Source organism: Podarcis bocagei, assembly GCF_964188305.1.
Source record: "Podarcis bocagei genome assembly, chromosome: 3".
NCBI lineage: Eukaryota > Metazoa > Chordata > Lepidosauria > Squamata > Lacertidae > Podarcis > Podarcis bocagei.
In genome coordinates, this window is record NC_138127.1 from 19,973,451 (window position 1) to 19,993,477 (window position 20,027).

General features: G+C 41.7%; 1 long non-coding RNA gene across 1 annotated transcript in view; it reads left to right on the forward strand.

The window, feature by feature from the left end:
- The window catches only part of LOC308583274, a 101,427-nt gene that overhangs the window by 46,603 nt on the left and 34,797 nt on the right, over positions 1-20,027 (forward strand). The gene's annotated exons all lie outside the window — the stretch shown is intronic.

Sequence of the window (20,027 nt, forward strand, 5' to 3'; positions counted from 1 at the left end):
ATAATAATAATAATAATAATAATAATAATAATAATAATAATTTTATTTGTACCCCACCCATCTGTCTGGGTTTCCACAGCCACTCTGGGCAGCTTCCAACAAAGATTAAAAATACATTAAAATGTCACACATTAAAAACTTCCCTGATCAGGACTGCCTTCAGATGTCTTCTAAATGTCAGGTAGTTGTTTATCCCTTTGGCATCTGATGGGAGGGCATTCCACAGGGCAGGTGCCACTACCGAGAAGGCCCTCACCCTGTAGCTCCCTGTAGCTTTGCTTCTCGCAATGAGGGAACTGCCAGAAGGCCCTTGGCGCTGGACCTCAGCATCCGGGCAGAACGATGGGGGTGGAGACGCTTCTTCAGGCATACTGGGCTGAGACTGTTTAGGGCTTTAAAGGCCAACACCAACACTTTGAATTGTGTATACAGCTGGTGCCTAAAACAATAAAAGATGCTCTACTCTACCCAGCTTACGGGAAGAGTGAATCCAGGAAACCCCCTGCTTGTAATATTGTCCTGTTTTTGTGTGTGTCTGCCCTCATTTCTCTAAATATTTGGCATTATCTTTCGGTTTTAAGTCTTCCACCCTCATTGTTTGGTGTTACGAGCACTGATACCAATTCTGAATAGCTCCAGTAGTTCTTCAAAGCTTATACAAAATAAATCTTTCCCCTCTAACATCCTTTGTTAGCCAAATGGTGATAACTCAGGCAAGAACAGTACTATTAAAAAGATGACCTTGTAAAAATGAAAGGTTGAATTAGGGGCAGGAATGTTTGAAATAGAAATTCCCAGCAAATCCTTGGTACACCGTTGACTCTGTCTCATTTCCTGAATGTAAATATTGAAAGACCTTGAAGGGTTTCCATCATGAGAGCAGCAGCTGTTTGCATGGGAGTGAATAACTGGTTACATTTCGTACATTCATTTAATTCTCAGAACCTTGGGGGTTTTGTTTGTTTGCCTTTAAATGTCCTGACACATTTTACGAAAGAAAGATCCTGCCGTTGTTCTTCCAGAAAGAAAAGTCAGAGATATTATACAATCTCAGTTGCTGCATGCAGGGAAAGAGGGATCCCTGTTTCACATTTTAGACCACGTGGGACTAATTCTCAAGACCATATACACTAAGGACCACCCCAAGAAAGGTTGCTGCGGTGAAGCAGCAAATGGTGCCACCTCTCCCCTTCAGATCCAGGTGGGTGGTACTCAAAGTTGGACACATTCTCTTGGCACCTGAAGCAAAAATTTCGCTAGTACCCATCCCCCTCCTGCCAGTAAAATATAATGAAAACTAGGTTAAAACCCCAACTATCTACTGCCCTTTCCTAACATCCAGAATGTCTTCACGCTGTCTAATGGTAGAGCCAGCCCTAGCAAGTCCACTGGTTCACTGAAGCTAAGTTCTGACATTTCACTAAACCATGTTTATGCCGTTATAATTATTTTAGCCTTTAAGGTACTACAACTCTGATGCTTGTGCCTGCTTTAGTTTCCCATCGGCTCAGCACTCAGAACCATAAGTTCAGTCCTGTCTCCTTAAAGCAGAGCAATGGCCTAAACTGTGGTTTGGCAGTGAATTCAGATGTGACAGCAAACCACAGCTCACACAAACTGCAGTTTGCAAACCAGCTTTAAATCCTGGTTTGATACCCTGGTTTGCCAGCCCACTGCAAACCACAGCATGGAAACTGGTGTTGCTTCTGTCAGTTACAAACTATGGTTTGGCATTATGTCTGAATGTGGTCACAGAGAGACTATTAAATGGACCTGTGTATTTGTGTCAAAGTGACAAATTCTCTTGATTTAAAAATAGTGGATATTTGAAGTCTGTCGATAACACTGCTATAAATATTATGAGATGTAAAAAAAGGAAGCAGAGCAACTGCTGTTTAAGAGCTTTCTTTTCTTTTTCTGTCGCTGTGTTGTATTTTTAACATATCCAAGAGCTGGTCCTTGAACGTTGCTGAGAACTTTGCTCACACCATAAAGCCTGAAATCGTTCTCCCATGTAAACTATACAAGGAGCAAAATCAGGTGCCTAAATCTGAAAATAATTTCCAAGAGAAATATTGCCAGGGGAAGAAAAATACTTTGTCACTTTGCATCAAGTTACATCTTCCTATATCTCGCCAGATGACAAAAGGAGATGCTCTCCAAAATGATGTGTTGGAAGTCATCTGATGGCCAGGACATCTGAAGTCCTTGCCTGCCTTAGCCTCCTAAAGCGGACCTCCCACTGCTCCCTATGCCTCAGAGAAGCCCAAAGGGCAAGTCTTTGTAAGAAAAGAATGCCTGGGGTTTAGCTGCTTAATTCATACTTGGATGCTTAAATAAGGTCTCAGTTCTGTATTGTGAGCCATGTGGGTGGACAGCTGGAACTTGCAGTCTTGTCTGCAGAAGTCTAACTGAGGTATCTGAAGCTCATGAATGCTGTTACATTCACAACATGTGTGAAGAGAAGATGCCCATTTATAGGGTCATCTTCAGACTTGGTATTTCATGAAAGGGATTCAAGAACATATTGAAAATCTAGGTTTATGCACATAAAGTGGATTAAATTGTTCTGTTGCCCTTAAGAAACCCATTCATTTTTTAAAAACAAAACCAAAAAAACAAAATGGACTTCCTGCAATTAGGAAAGTGATGGGGACAGGTACTGTAACATGTAGGGTGAATGAATGGTTAATGGGAAGATGTGTAAAATATTATATAAGGATATTGTCACCATATAATATTTTTGGGGACAAATCAGAATGAGTGCTCCATAAAGACCTGACACTTAGTTAAACAGCTGCAAATGAAACATTTTAAATGTGTTGTAAAGTACAATGTGCAAATGTGACACTAGATGGCGAGAGAGAGCTATGCCAAATTCAATGTATTTTTCAAAACTTTTTTTAAAAAGGATTTTCATAGCGTTTTTAATATGTGTGTAGATTCCACCCTCATATAGTCTAATCTCTATGCATGGTTTGAGCAAGAAAATCAAAATGGAAGCTTAATAAACAGGATGTCTAGAAGAGCCATAAGTGTTTGTTGTTGTTTTTAATCATTTTTATTAAGTTTTCCATTTTAACAATCCAATCAGATCACATTAAATATTCCAAATTATACATATGCATATCAAATAATCCAAATATTCTGCCAAATTATAATTTTTTTGTTGGGACTCCCCATGCTTCAAGTTCGGGGGGTCTTTGATCATCTCTGCTGCTTTTGATAGTCATTTCTAATAGTTCCTTTAAATCTTCCTGTTGTTTCCCCATCTTTCACGGCCTCTGAGTTGTAGAAGAGCCATAAGTGTTTGGATAGGGACTTGGATGAGCTATTTGAAGATTCCAGATTCTGTGCTCTGTTGAAAACTGTTTTTATTAGCTTTGGCGTGTTCTTTTTATGTGCAGAGACTGCATGTGGTGGGATCTCCATGGGGCTCAGCAGAACCCACTCACCCAGCATTCCTCCACAAGAAAATATCAGGGGAGCTCTAGAACTTGAGGAACTTGACTGGCTAGAAAAATGACTGGGGGAAAGAAAAAACAGCAATGCAGCAGGGTGATGAATCCAAGAATACACATAAACACAGTCCAGCATAAAGGTAAATTAGGTTTGCTATGCCACTCTCTCTATGGATTAAGCAGGGCAGCATCACAAGGCTTTCTTAGATCTTTCCTCCCAAATACAGCTGTTTTAAAGTCGTTCCTTGGCTAGACACCTTGCTTAGCTCCTGCTTTGTAGTGATTTACATGGGGGATTCATGGCAATTCCTGAGAACATTTCTTCTTCCTTTGCCTCCCAATATGGCACCCTTCCTTTCTCACAGTCCTGTAAGCATCTGTCTTCTCCACCAAGATGCTTTATCTCGTTATTTTATCTCCTCTTGTAAAGTGCTTTAAGATGCTTGTATGAATGGGGGTACATAAAATTAAATTGAATTCAATTGATCATTTTAGTAAAAGTAAGATTTTTGGGCTGTGAAACATTGGCTTCTGTGAGAATTTTTAAAGGTTATAACTTTTGGCAGTAAAAGCAAGGAAATTCAAAGTTACAGCTGTCACGCCAACTTTAAATCAACCTTTTTTTATTAGGTGTGCCAGTGGTCTAAGATCACAGGAATCAATGAAAGAGGACATGGTTTGCAATCATAAAAATACAAAGATAACACAAGTGAATAGCAGAGAACCTGCACAAACGACACAAAACCCCACATATATTAAGTAAAATAGAAACATTGCCACCCGACCCCACCCCCACTCACCTTTCCCCCCTCCACCTCTTTCCCCCTTTTCTTCCTAATGTCTCAACAAATGAAACTGATCTGTAAAAAATGTTACTTGAAAAAAAGAAAGAGACACATTGCACACACTTTTGTAAACCAAGAACATCTTGAATAAAAATACATTTAAAAAATACAAAGATGTAAGATTCAGAAAATGTGAAGTTTCATATTTTTAATATTTAAGTCCCAATCAATTTGAGGTGGAATGTTGTTACCAACTTGTTTGTTTCTTATATCCCACTTTTCCTCCAAGGAGTTCAGCACTATATACATAATTCTCCTCTCCCCTATTTTACCTTCACAACAACCCTGCAAAGCAGGCTAAGGCTAAGGAATAGTGACTTCCCAAAAGTCACCCACTGGGCTTTGTGGCTGAGGTGGGATTTTGCCACTAGATGTGTCTCTTTAGATTTCCATTTAACTTAAGATAGGAAAATTGATGGATGGACCCTGCCTTTAGGATGGGACATACATAGTCCAGCTGGTCTTTTCATACCTCCTTTTCCAACTGCAGGGTGCCACACAGAATCATAAACTCATAGAACCATAGTTCTAGTTACAGGTAGGTAGCTGTGTTGGTCTGCTGTAGTAAAAAAAAAGAAAAAAGAAATTACTTCCAGTAGCACCTTAGAGACCAAAGTTTCTTATTGGTATGAGCTTTCGTGTGCATGCACACTTCTTCAGAGACACTTGAAACAAAAGTCACCATACCCTTATATATAGTGAGAGGGTGGGGAGGGGTATTACTCAGAAGGGTGGTGGGAATGGCTGATAGGTGTGGTAAACCTGTTGACAACTGTTAATGACTGCAATTGGTCTTACAGGAAAAAGCAAGGGGTGAGATGGCTAAAAATAGCTTTATCATGTAGAATGAGATAACAAACTTAGTTGGTCTCTAAGGTGCTACTGGAAGGATTTTTTTTATTATTTTGTTTCATAGAACCATAGAATTGTGGAGCTGAAAGATTTGCTCTACCAAATGAACTATCTGATAGAGGAAGAAGCTGTAGAGCAAAATAACCCAGGCAACTCGAGTAAGTAAGCCAAACCATATGCATTATAGAGAAACCATCTGCTAGAGAGGAAATGTAAATGCTACCTTTGTCATTTGGATTTTTAAAAAATTACTTAGAAGTTAAGTCCCAAATAAGCGTATTTAGGCCAGAAGCTTTGAGTTGACATTTGGGGTGTGTCTTTGTGGTAATAACTATTTGGGCTATTATGATGAGCTCATACATTTCAAAGTTCACCACTACACACCACTGGCAGTGGTCTGTCTTTAATTTTTTTGTAGGGTACAAAACGATTGCTTTTAGGAAATGGGATATAGAAATATGAAGAGTGAACCTATTACTTGTGAAGAAAGATTTCTTTAGGAAGATTATGAATAATGAAAGTAGTCTGTGATCGTATTTCCTCCTTGATACAAATAATTAATTAGGTAATGAAATCTCTTTTATCACCCTAACATAAAATTAAAGACCCAGGGTAAATGAGGTTTCAGCCTAATTTCTCAACAGAAGCATTCCCTTGTGACCCTTCATGTTAGTACAATAAGGGAACTTTGGGTTGAAAGAAGCTGTGTATGTGATAAAAGAGGCAAAATGGGCCATCAAAGCTCCACTGCAATGCTTAAGTTCCCTAGCTCTACCTAGTGGCTGAAAAGACACATTTGTCATTAGAAAACCATGCCCCCAGTAGGATGTGTTACTGGATGGAATTTATTTTGTTTCCTCTGCCTTATTTGCACAGTGGGAAATGTAGTGAAACTTTGGGGTAATGCCTGCTCTGACGCAATGTTGTCTAGCCTTCCTGCAAAAAAAAATGGGATGAATGCTCAATAAATAGGTCATCTGGAGGTGCTCAGAGACTCTTGCTGATCTACTGCAAATCACCCCATGATCTGTCAGTGGATCCCAATCTACCTTCTGTCCACTTAGATTATGCAGCATAGTTTACTCAGTTTCACTAATACAATGCTCCAGACAAATTTCTACTAAGTCATTTATCCTTTTTTGAGTTAATGGAAATAATAAAATCATTTGTCAACCAATGATCCTAACCTCAAGAGATGCGTGTTAAAACCTGACTATGGCTGGTGCTTCCTCTCAGCAGTCAGTGCTTCCTCCCACCAGCTTCCAACATGTTCCACACTACTGGTTCTTCTGCAACAGCTACTACAAAGCCCATACATTCTTTCCCTCTTCTGTCATGGCCCAGGCCTCAAGATCGGAGGGAGAGGAGCAGGCTGGGTCCAGGGCTGATATACCATTGGCAGAGGAAATGGATTTGGTTTCTGACACAGAGCCTGACACAGGACATTCACAAGTGCCATCCTCTGAGCCTGGGGGTTCACATGTCTCCTGAAAGATCCCACACAGTTCTTGTTGGTGCAAGAACTGTGCCAGATAGGGGCCTGGCCCTTTAAGTACTGGTCTTCAAGCAAAGGGATGATGCTTGGAGGGTCATTGGACTGAAGGCTGGTCTATATAAAGCCTGAGTGCACCTCCAACCTTATTGGGAGCAACCTCACTAGGAGCTGTCCATAGTACTGAAACTGCTCAGCAGCTTTTTCTTTGGCCCAAGCTGCCCTTTTCTTCACTCCCCTACAGTCACTGGCCAAACCTGCTAATTTAGCACCTTTTAGTATGGGTTGCTGTATAGCAGGGGTGGTAAGCCTATGGCCTCCAAGATGGTGATGGACTAGGAGTCTCATCATCCCTGATCACTGGCCATCCTGGTTGGAGGTGATGGGAATTAGAGTTTGATAATATATGGGGATATCACAAGTTCTCTAGCCTTGCTGTAGATTTTGCCTTCTCTTCCACTTGGGCTCCCTTGGTTCCAGCATGTGGTTGGCAGAAATGATGTCAAAGATTAGACACAAGTCTCTCATTGTGCTTCTCTTCATATATCTGAAATGTTTGGGAGCTGTGATGGCAAACTGTAGCTCATGTGGTGTTATAGGATGCTAAGTTACCCTTTCAGTGGCAATCCACCACAGCAATGCAATGCCCACAAGCAATTAGATCTAAGCACCAAACTTTTCTCAACAATTTACTCCCACACCAAATTGCTTTTTGAACACATGAGCGATGTGTTGGGGGGAAAAAATGTTTACTGAAAATTCAAATTCTATTTTTTTTTTAAAAAAATCATCTTTAAAGCTTGTTTTTTTAAAAAAACAAAAACAAAAACAACAAGGCTATATCAGAGCAATGCAGTTATATCACAATCCTTTTAAGAAGCATAGAGCACAAGGAAGGGTTATCAAGCTTAAAACATTTTGAAACTTACTTTGATGAACATTTGCAAAACTCATAAAGAGGTTTTTTTTGTCCTTTGGTAAAGCTTTTATGGATAATTTAAAAACTCTAAATGCATGTGCATGTCAGTAATTTATTCTGCAGAGATTGTCATTTAATTGAATTGTAACTAGCATAGTTGTTCTGACTACACCCTCAGGAGGCTTTGAAAATGAGAAAAAGAACACTTTAGATTGTTTCTCCTTGATTAGAAAAAAAGAGAGAGAGAGAATGCCCTACATATTTTTTGAAATGCTGGATCCTCTAGCTGACAGAACCACGGAGTCCTGTAGAACAGATTAGACATTTTCCAGATATCTTGAGCTATTATAGGCAAACATGTTGCAGCATATTAAAAAAACAACCCTTTACCAGTTACTCGAGGGTATTTTTTTAAATGGAGAACAGAAAATTCATTTTATTATGAGAAGACTGCAGCATATGAGCACAATCTTCATCAAGTTGCCACCTCTTTTTCTAGCAGTGCCAGGCCCTTAGTATAGGGGAACAAAACTAGGGGAACAAATGGGGGAGCAGGAAACTGGGGGTGGAATCTGCTACCCGTCATTGGTCTATGGAGTCATCCCTGAATGTTCCTCTCCTTTTAACAGCTAAATCAAAATTATCAGACAAGGGCAACCAAAATAAGGAGGTGGAACATCTCCCTAATGAGGAAAGATTACAACATGTGAGGCTTTTCAGTTTGGGGAAAAAAGACAAGGAGGATCTGATTTTGTTGTTTAGTCGATTAGTCATGTCCGACTCTTCATGACCCCATGGACCAGAGCACACCAGGCACTCCTGTCTTCCACTGCCTCCGGGAGTTTCGTCAAATTCATGTTGGTCGCTTCTATAACACTGTCCAACCACCTCGTCCTCTGTCGTCCCCTTCTCCTTGTGCCCTCAATCTTATCCAACATCAGAGGTTTTTTCCAGAGAGTCTTCTTTTCTCATGAGGTGGCCAAAGTATTTGAGCCTCAGCTTCAGGATCTGTCCTTCCAGTGAGCACTGCCTTGTCATGGCAAAGGGGCTTGAATAACTCAGAGAAGCTATGAGCTATGCCGTGCAGGGCCACCCAAGACGGACAGATCATAGCCAAGAGTTTAGACTAAATGTGATCCACCTGGAGAAGGAACCAGCAATCAACTCCAGTATCCCTGCCAAGAAAACTCCATGGACAATAAAATTGGGATCTAATAGAGGTGTATAAATTATGCATGGTGTCAAGGGAGTTAATAGGGGAAAGTCTTTCTGCCTCTCTCATAATACTAGGACTTGGGGACAAGCTAAAAGTTGGAAGATTCAGGACGGACAAAAGAAAAGTACTTCTTCACGTATCATAATGACATTTGCTCTCACAAGATGTTGTAATAGCCACCTTGAATGGCTTTAAAAGCAGTTTAGACGAATTCATGGAGGATATGTCTATCAACAGGGACGCGGGTGGCGCTGTGGGTTAAACCACAGAGCCTAGGACTTGCCAATCAGAAGGTCGGCGGTTCAAATCCCCATGATGCGGTGAGCTCCCATTGCTCGGTCCCTGCTCCTGCCAACCTAGCAGTTCGAAAGCAAGTCAAAGTGCAAGTAGATAAATAGGTACCACTCTGGCAGGAAGGGAAGGAAACGGTGTTTCCATGTGCTGCTCTGGTTCACCGGAAGCAGCTTAGTCATGCTGGCCACATGGCCCGGAAGCTGTACGCCGGCTCCCTCAGCCAATAAAGTGAGATGAGTGCCGCAACCCCAGAGTCGGTCACGACTGGACCTAATGGTCAGGGGTCCCTTTACCCTTTTACCTTTACCTTATGTCCATCAACAGCTACTAGCTACAGTGGGCTATATTCCACCTCTCCTGTTAGAGGTAGTAAGTTTCTGAATATGAGTTGCTGTGTGTCACAAACAGGGAGAGTATTGCCACACTCAGGTCTTCATTCCTGGCTTCCCAGAGGCATCTGTTTGTCTACTGTGAGAAGAGAATGCTGGGCTAGATGAGCTTTGATCCTTATCCAGCAGGACTTTTCTTATGTACTTATCAACCCAAACTTTTTCCAACCTAGCAAAAGAGTCGTTTGTGGCTTTTGTGCCTGCCTTACGGCTGTTAATGGGATAAGAGCTAACTCATGATAAAGGTGACAACCCTAAATTATTCAGAAACTATAGCCGCTTCTTTATGAACAAGGGAAACAATCGTTTTAAGAAATACAGGGAAGTGAATCACTCACAGACTGAAAGGAAAAGAAGATGCTAAAGTTTGTTGTTATTCCTTAGTTCATTATTGGCATGCGAGCTCAAAACAGAACTCAGTAAACAAACGTATTATGGAACTGAAGTTTATAGGCCCCTGAATCCCAAAATAAGCTTTGCACAACCCCATATCCTATATCTCCATAACTGGAGTGGGGGGCTAACTCTTTCAAGAGCCACAATCCAATCAAAGCCAGTGTTAAATAATGCACAATGGGCAATGCTCAGTGATGTGTGATGACCCTTAGATGCCAAGATGGTGGTTCAAAGCTAATCGCAGGGTGCATATCCACATCTCCAGAGTGTCCTCTTTGAGATAGCAGTGAATTGTGTCCAGCTTAATACTCTATTTTGGTGTAACACACTCTCAAGTGTGTGTAGCAGGCAAAATATAGAGAAAATAATATATTAAAAAGTGGGGTGGTGCACCCCAAATTAAGTTTTGTGCTGTAGATTTTTGTCGCTGTTACCTTGTAAATGGGTCTACACATTGTGGATGGTGAAAAAATGACTTGAAGGCCTCTAAACTGGTGACTCCACAGCTTGAGAGCACCTCTAACAATATTTCATAGCTGTTTAGCTTCAATGTTTTGCAAGGCAGTAGCTATTTCCTGTAATCTCCCTCTCCCTATTACTGCTCAGTAGAATGGCAGCCTGCTGACAACCATTCCTGGGTCATTTGGAGGAAGCTAGGTTAGAAATACTTTAGCAGCTGGGCCTAAATTGACACAGTTCTTTGCCGTTTGTCCTTATTTGATGCTGACATTCCTAGGATGGCATGATGCTGAGAGGCCCAAAGGAAACCTTTGTCACTGTGTCTGAAAGTTAGAAGAAGAAAATGGAGACTTTTGAGGTTCACAAACCACTTGTCCAAGCTTAATGGGGAAGAGAGAATAATGATGAAAAAGACTTTTCAGGCACTTTCTACAGCTCTCCTCAGGCCTTCTATTTCTGTGTGAAACCAACACAGAGTGGGGATGACCATGCTAAGCTACACCCCTGCTATAGCTCCCATTGCCCTCCACAAAGTGGGCAGTGAACTACTCAAAGTAGTCATCATTCATACGCCCGTGTGGACAAATAAACCATGATGGTTGTTCAAGAACTCCTAAACCATAAAGATCCTTGATTGTTGGGAAGCCAAGACAGCCCCTTTGGCCTCCTTGGCCCATTTCTTAGTATTATAAACAACTGACATGTGCTGCTCTTGTTTTCAAAGCCATAAAATCCACATTATTCCAAACAAAGGAAGCAGCTTGCTCCAGTCATTTAATGACTTATCACACAGTGAGCCTTATTGTGAGCCTCCACTGATTTATCGTACCGTACCAAGGAGTATGCTGTATAATTCTGTTTTGCACATCCTACTGATTTACAGTAAAAATGTACCAAAGATTATACTACAGCTTTGTAGCAAGACTTTCACTTACAAGGCCATGAAACTGGACCACGTAACTTTGCCATGAAACACTCTGATTTAGTAAGGAGCACCCGGGGGAGGGGGTATTACATTGTGCAATTCTGGACTCTCTAATTTACTGTGGCGCTCTCAGCAAGTCCTCTGGGTTGGCTTTAACAGCCTGCTGATGGAAGCAAACCATTCTTCCCAAGTGGCAGCAATGAAGTATCTACATGAAAACTTCCTGAGCACATTGTCCGGCCACATTTTTGCCATATTACCAATTCTCCCAATATTCATGGACAAGGTTTTTAAATGCCGTAATTCATCCAGGAGCTTTTTATAAACACTTATATTTTGGACTTCAGTAATCTGCTCAGCTGAATGAGCATGAGCTGGATCTGATCCCCATGGCATCATTGTAGTCACATTTCTTACAAATATAAGCAATTGCAGAATTTACATGCGGAGGTCACATTGAGGCATGGAGCCACCTCAAATTTGTTTACATATGTGCAAAATATACTTCTTGTTTGAGAGTCCCAGGGTTTCACTGTAGTGCCCCAGTCAGAAGAAGCATAGGTTGATATCTTTAGCAGTAGGAAGTGGTGTAGAGCTTTTTATTGCAGAAGACCTCAGGTTCAATTCCTGGCATCTCCAGGTAGACCTAGGAAAACATAGTGTCTGAAATCCTGGATAGCAGCTGCCAGTCTGTGCAGAGCAGAGGTGGAGAACCTCCATCTTATGGACCTAATTAGACCTGCCAGCCCTTCCCATTTGGCCCACCAAGCCATTCTGCTCAAGCGACACCCACCTGCCCCAAAACTGAGGTCATATGTGATGTCAGTTGTGGGGCAGGTAAAATACCAGAAGGGCCGAAAGGAGCTGATCAGCAGGACTGAAGTCCTTTGAAAGGCACTTGGAACTGTCAGCTGATTGCCAAAGCTTCAAAGCACAGCACAGGGCTCTCTACAAGAAGCAACAAGTGGCTGGTTGTTGGGGCTTGAAGAGAGCCCCATGCACAGCAGAAGCCCTGACTTCAGGGATTTTCTCGTTCCTGAACCCTTTAGAGCAGCCAAGTGGGCTGGAGCAAGCAGCATGGATTCAAAGCACTTCTATCAGTGCTTGGAATGCAAACTGCTTCCTCTGCAAATAAAAGAAAAACTTCCCTGTTTTTAAATGATAGATAACACTGAGCAAAGTGGACCAATTGTCTGACTCAGAGTCAGGCAGCTTGCTACATTCCAAGCATCCAATACAGTGGTACCTCAGGTTACATATGCTTCAGGTTACATACGCTTCAGGTTACAGACTCCGCTAACCCAGAAATAGTGCTTCAGGTTAAGAACTTTGCTTCAGGATGAGAACAGAAATTGTGCTCCGGCAACAAGGCGGTAGCGGGAGGCCCCATTAGCTAAAGTGGTGCTTCAGGTTAAGAACAGTTTCAGGTTAAGTACGGACCTCCAGAACGAATTAAGTACTTAACCTGAGGTACCACTGTGTAGCCTTTAGGATGCGCTCCCGGGGACCAGAGAATTGCAGCCTCTGTGATATATTTTATGAGTTCATTTAAGCCATGTGAGCAGGCATGGTTGGGATGATGATGTCACAAGCAAAATGTTGCTATGCAAAGAAACTCCAGCAAATTGTTGGTTGATTTCCTTTTTTGTTTGTTTGTTTTTGAGAATATTTTTTTATTAACCGACCAATCACATCAAATCAAACCAAATTACATAAATTCCAAATTACACAGCCGAATTTTAAATTTTTGTTGGGGGTACCCATATTTCAAGTTCCAAAGGAGATCCAATCAACTTCTTGCTTCTTACTGCTGTTTTAATGTCCACAAATCTAACCTTATGATGTTCACAGTACTATCCAGTCCTTTCTTATTGTTTTTCCACGTCTCTTGTTGTTATTTTCATATATTTTTCCTTTCTCTTTGTGACCTCTGATAGTCTCCACAAGCTGGTTAGAACAGTTTGTAATCCTGTGTGGATATTATTTTTTTAATCCAGTAGCCATATCCAGACGTTTTCCATATAACATCACTTCCATACATCAAAACAGTCTTAGTGTCATTAATCTTCACCAATCTGCCTCCTTTCTCAAAACCTCTGAGGAGATTCACCAGGAATGCAGTCTGAAAATGAGTCCGTTCCTCCTCCCGACTATAAATCCTTTGGCAAGATGGCGACTCCGAATTAATTGCTGCACCATTCCAAAAGCTCTTATTGCTTCTCGATCTCCATAAAGCATACTTTTGGTTAAAGTTTATCTCCACACAGACCTTAATCATCCTGCTTGGGTCAGTTCAACCGACGATTCTAATGAGGAGGGGTTCTTGTAAATCACATAGAAGGAAAGTAAAAAAGGTCGTCCCCCCATTCAGTCCCATTGTCAACATACCCAGCCTTTGGTGTATCTTCATTGTAAAATATTCCTGTTTCTCCAGCCTGTCGTCTTCTTTCGCAGAGGTCACTTAAATTAGCAGACTTCACTCCCCTTCTTCACTTGAAATATGTGCATTTGCTTCTTTTGTAATTAATTATTCCAAATTGCTGCAGCTAGTGCGCAATCAGAGACAGCATCCAGGAGAGCCGAGGTCCACACGGGGGCATTCTGCCTAGGGCCCTCACCCCCTTCTTTTGAATTAGGGGGGTGATTTATGGGCACAGCAGGCAAGGGCAGTGTTCCCCATTTCCTTGGGGCAACAAGGGAGGCTGCCTACTCCCATAACAGCCTCTTAATTACCCCTTGTGGGTCAGAGAGATGGTATTGTCGGCCATCTTCCAATGCGCCCCCTAGTGGCCCCCAATTGTTGGTTGATTTCCAGCAGTGTTATAAGAAAGTGGAAGACCTGCATCAAGATTTTGTTGAATGCTTCTAGGAAAAAGAAAACCAGTTCTTTGCTAACACCTGAAGATTCCACTGCTCCACTCACCCACCCACCCCAAAATATTGAGTATATGTAGAGTACACATACTTAATTACAGTTGTCATGCAAAATAAGACATGAAAGGAGGTATCATTAGAATCTCGACAGTTATTTCTTACTCATTCTTTTCAGGGCTACCATCCTACATACAGCTGAATTGCTTAAATCCAATTTACTTCAATGGAATTTTAGCTGGTAACTGAGTCTATGATGACAGCTGAAATCTTGAACCATTAATCACACCCAGTGTTAGAACCATGAAATTATTGTTGCCAATTTATATATCCCTCCACCTCCTCAAAATCTACCCATCTCGGTGTGTTAAGATTACTATGCACAAGCTTCTAACAGATAAGTTATTACTTTTTTAAAAAAAAAGGATCAAAAGAATAGTAAATCTTGGACTAAGCATAGATAATGTCAAAGTGGCTAAAGGCAGTGAAGAACCACATGACCCACACTGCCACAAGAAATGACTGTGTGAGCCAGTCCATAGCCTTCCGCTCTCTCCTCACTCATTCTCAAATCAGAGTTTCCAAGTACACTCAAAACACCCTTTACAATATACAACCGCCCTCTGTCCCAACCACATCTCTACCTGCCCCATACCTGACACCATACATGACTTCAGGTGTAGGGAAGCTGTGCATGGCTTGAAACCAAATACCCTTGTGGGCCAAATGGGGGAAGCCTAATGGACCAAATTAGGCCTGGGGCCACTGGCTCCCCACCACTGGTCTACATGGACCAAAATCTGTTTGCACATTAAAATATATACAGTGGTGCCTCGCAAGACGAAATTAATCCATTCCGCAAGTCTCTTCGTCTTGCGGTTTTTTCGTCTTGCGAAGCACGGCTATTAGCGGCTTAGCGGCTATTAACGGCTTAGCGGCTTTAAGAAAAAGGAAACAAACTCGCAAGAACTCGCAAGACGTTTCGTCTTGCGAAGCAAGCCCATAGGGAAATTCGTCTTGAAGAACGAGTCAAAAACCGGAAAACTCTTTCGTCTTGCGCGTTTTTGTCTTGCGAGGCATTCGTCTTGCCACTGTAATTTGCTTGTTGTGGCCTTCTTTGGCTTGTTTGCAACAATCATTTGCAAGCACACACAGGGGTAGCTTTCAGGCTGGTAACCCAGCAGAGGTTGCATTAAGCCAGCTGTCTCATGAACCAACACCTCCTCAAAATGCCTAGATCTCAAAATGCAGAACTCCTTCTTCAAGCTGCTATTATTATGCAGATGCCAGCAGCCTCACAGGTTTAGAACTCAAACCAATGAGCCCCCCTAGTGTCCTTGCTAACTCAAACAAGTGGCAGATACCAAAAATGAGTCTATACAGTACCTTTATCTCACACTCTGCCTGACCAGCAAAGTTACAAGCATCTTCCTCTTAATACAGGGACGGGGAACCTGTGGCTCTTCAGATCTTCTCAGAATGCAATTCCCATCATTGATGACCATTGCCATACTGGCAGGTGCTTCCCTGGGCAGCTCAGTTGGTACAGCATGAGACTGTTAATCTCAGGGTCATGGGTTTGAGCCCTACATTGGGCAAAAGATTCCTGCATTGCAGGGGGTGGAACTGTTGGAAAAACGCCCACCGGGAAGGGTGTCAACTTCCCAAGATACCCAGGCGTCTCTCCGGTGGTCACTCTCTGGCTGGAAACTGCCCTCAGTCCAGAGAGACGAGTAATAAGCGACCCCTCCATCCTGAGAGGAGCACACACATCTTCTGGTATCCCATCACAGAAGAAAGAGACAGTCAGTAGTCTACACACTACTTTATTTACAGACTGTACATGGAGCTCTCATCCAACATATCTGCTCTCCTGAGCAGCTAGCACAGAAGTCTGACTTGACACTCACTTCACTCAGAAGCGAAAGTAATTCTCTCCAGTTATTGAGAACAAGCAGAGACTTCCTGTCTCACGCTCACAGACATTACATGATGTCAACAACCATTGTGCTGCTCCTCGCAGCTGGTGAGATATAAAGAATCCCAACAGGAACTAGATGACCCTTGTGGTCCCTTCCAACGAGGGCTGTAGCTAGGGGGTGGTGAGGTGGGCCCCCGCCAGGGGCGCAGGGGATGGGGGGGGTGCAAAATCGCCTAAAAATATGTCCATAAATATAAATCTTGATTATTGCCTAATAAGAAATGGTTTTAAATAGAGAGTGAATTGAATGGGTGGAAAGGGGAGGGGTTGGAAAAGAGGCGGAAAGAAGAGCTAATTTGTCTGTGGCTGGGGGGGCACAATCTGGACGGTTCTGCCAGGGGCGCAAGATCACCTAGCTACGGCTCTGCTTCCCACTCTACAATTCTATGATTTTAACATCTGTAATACCAGGGTGGATTTTCTTTTAGAAAAGTGAATCAGCCAAAATCATGAATGTCACTTGCTCTCCCCCTCCAGGCTACCCCATAGCACTCTGGAAAATGGAAGCCACCACAACCCCGTGCCTTTTCTACTGGGGATGCAGGTCCCCAACTTTAATTTATATCTCACACTTTTGTTCCAAATAATTATAATAATGCCGTGGGAACCTTATATATTACTTTGCATCCTGCAGAGCATGAAAAGGTTACAAAAACTAAACAACAAATTAATCAAACGTCAAGGGGGAAAGATGCATAGTAGCTGTGGGCATTTGTGTTACCCTTAAAAAAAAAGATATGTGGTATTTTTCTGGGCTGAAAACCTACAGTGATTTCTGATGGAAGCAGAGACGACTATCAGTTCTGTGGCGTGCTGCTGCCCTCTGCCTTGAGTCTGGAGAAGAACTGCTCCTCCTGCTCGTGGTGTTCATGACAAACAGCATCAGGAGCCATTCTTTACAAATCAAATCCCATTTTCATAACTCAGGAATCTAAAGCTGTCATTAGACACATGGGACTGTGAGTAATGCTGAGCTCTGTATCTGTCTATCCGTCTATCTATATAGGACTGTCTTACCGCATCTCAAAATAATATCTACCCAGGCGTAATAAGCAGGTGCAAGGTATCATTATTGTTCACTGCGCAACTGAAGACTTGCCTGAATGACAGAGTCATTCAACACTCCTGCAGCATGTCCTTGCGTCTTGCTACTTGACATATTTGTTCTTAACTCTAGTTTTTGCCAGTTGCTTTCACCTTTTCGTTTCCGTATTTATTCTCTTCTCCTTGTTCCTTCTTCCCGTTGTCCTCTTCCCCCTTCATTTAAATTGTTGCATGCCTGGGTGCCACACCCTCCAGCATCCAGCTGGCACATCAGGGAAGGTGCTCTTACATATGAACATGGATCTCCCGTGTGTGGAGGATCTGTACACATGTGCCCTTTCTCATACATGCCGGATGCATGAGTGGTGTGGCACAGCTGCCAGGCACCTCCACAAAAAGCACACACAGTGTTTATCTCTCAGTGCAACAAAAACATCCATTGATTCCTGAATATTAATTTAGAACAATTTAAGAAGAACTCAACATGAACAGATTTCAGAAATAACCTCCTGACAAGAGGACAATGGCTGATTAAGCTTTTTTAGTGTGGGCACATGTTATAGACATAAGCACTTATACATGTATTGTTTTCTGTGGGGGGGGGGGGAAGGAAGCGCTGTGCATTTTTGTTATATTTTAAAAGCATGTGGAATTGGGTTCATGAGTTACACATATAAAGACACCAAAAATTATTTCATTGGGGAAGAGCTGTTTGTTTTATGCTCATGGAAGAGGCATGTGAATAATCAAGTATCACACTTTTAAATACACTGTACAAAATGGACAAAGGCACACTCCTCCATTGTCCCCCAAGACCGACGGATGCCAACCAACCAACAAAATGGACAAAGGATATGGAATTAATATCCTTTTGTTGCTTTTATTTTGGGGGGTCATGCAACAAAATACACTCCAGGGAACTAAGTTTTATTTGAAAATCAAACCCAATAGCCCCAAATCAGTCCATATTTATACTCAGCAAAACAATACATTTCTGTCCCTGTTGCAAACACACTTTTCATAAATAGTGTTGAAACCAACAAATGTCATATAGATACATGCAAATTAAGATCACAAGCATAATTTGTTTCAGCATGTCACTTTTTTAAAAAAAAAATCTTACGAAAAACGATCCATTTATGTTATCTAGCAGAAGTGATTTTCTCTTCCATAACGATGAGAATTTTTATATTCTTCATTATGCATACAGATGATATTAAAAGTTGTGCTTTAAAGACTTAGGTAGCATGTTCCAATTTAAAATATATGGATCGATGAAAGAATGCAATACTTGAATAACTCAGTTTTAAGCCTAAACCATACACGAAGGAGGACCACTTGAAACTGGAGATGGAGGATAACATTACTGATAAATTCCTGCACCTATATAAAATCTAAGATACATGAGGTATTGGTTCTAACCTACACAGAGGAGCCTTCAGAAATGTGACCCCCCCAAACAATATATAATAAAGCAAATATATCTTTTAATGAATTGTGGTTTTTTTGTAGGAATCTGTCAATGGTATAATGTGTCTGTGTTTTGTTTTGTTTTAAATGTGTTGTATGTCACTTGGAGAACTTTGGGTAACAAGCAATCGACAAGTCTAAAAAAATATTTTTAGTTTCTTGGAGTTTGTTTCATCTTGTCCGCATTGTGTGACTGCAGGATTTAACAGAGTTACTGAAAGGAACATTTAAAAAAAAAATGTTGCTAAACTACAGCAGATGCAAGCTAATGGAGAAGAGCGTCGTGGCATCCATCAGAATTCTGAACTACCTAATGAAGCAATCCACCCTGCTGTGCAGATTCTTCCACAGATTTCTTCCTTAGAGCGCTACGATTAAAAGCTGTTATTTTATGCCACGTTCAAGGGAAAGATGTGTAGGTTGCAGGTAAAATGAGAGGTGCACTTGTACAAAGGGCTTTACTGCATTTAATGAGATAAGCTAACAGACAGAGCCGAATTCACATGTGATGTTTCAAGTCAGAGTTGGTTTGGCCAGTTACTAAGTATCAGTTCCAGAAGATGCAGCTTCCAGCAGGTCATGCTATAATGGATATTGTTTTGCAGCTTAAATAATAAATGCAGCTTCATTCATTCCTTGTGGTATCTCCAGTGACCTCCTACAAAACGTAACAGACCAACTTCACACTTTGAATTTAAACCAATTCAGTGCCATAAAATATTAATATTTTTCAATAACAAAAAACCATTAGCGTCACACAATGGAAACTTTCCTGCAGCATGTCTGATGAGGAATGAGAGGGAAGTTATCTAGTAACCAAGGCATGCATCTACCCATCTTCCATGCTTGCTTTTGGGTTATTGATCACATCAGTATTCTCCTTCTTAGATACAAAGGCTTGGAGGCAGTGATTTCCGCCCTGTCCTGTGTTCATCGCAATCAGTTCCACTTCTGTTCTGCTACAGCTCAACTTCTGCTAAAACCTACATTATTCTCCTCATCCTCCCCAGTGGCTGAAACTAACACAATCAATTATGTAATCAATTGGGTTATTATGTAATCAATTGGGTTATTAACTTTGGTTCATTTCGACAGAAGGGAAACATCAACAATGCAGAAAATAAAATATTTATGTAACATTCACAGACTTTAAAAAGATAGTGAATAGGAGTGGGTTGATCTATCTATCTATCTATCTAGGGGACGCGGGTGGCGCTGTGGTCTAAACCACAGAGCCTAGGGCTTGCCGATCAGAAGGTCGGCAGTTTGAATCCCAGCGATGGGGTGAGCTGCCATTGCTCGGTCCCTGCTCCTGCCAACCTAGCAGTTCGAAAGCACGTCAAGTGCAAATAGATAAATAGGTACCACTCCAGTGGGAAGGTAAATGGTGTTTCTGTGTACTGCTCTGGTTCA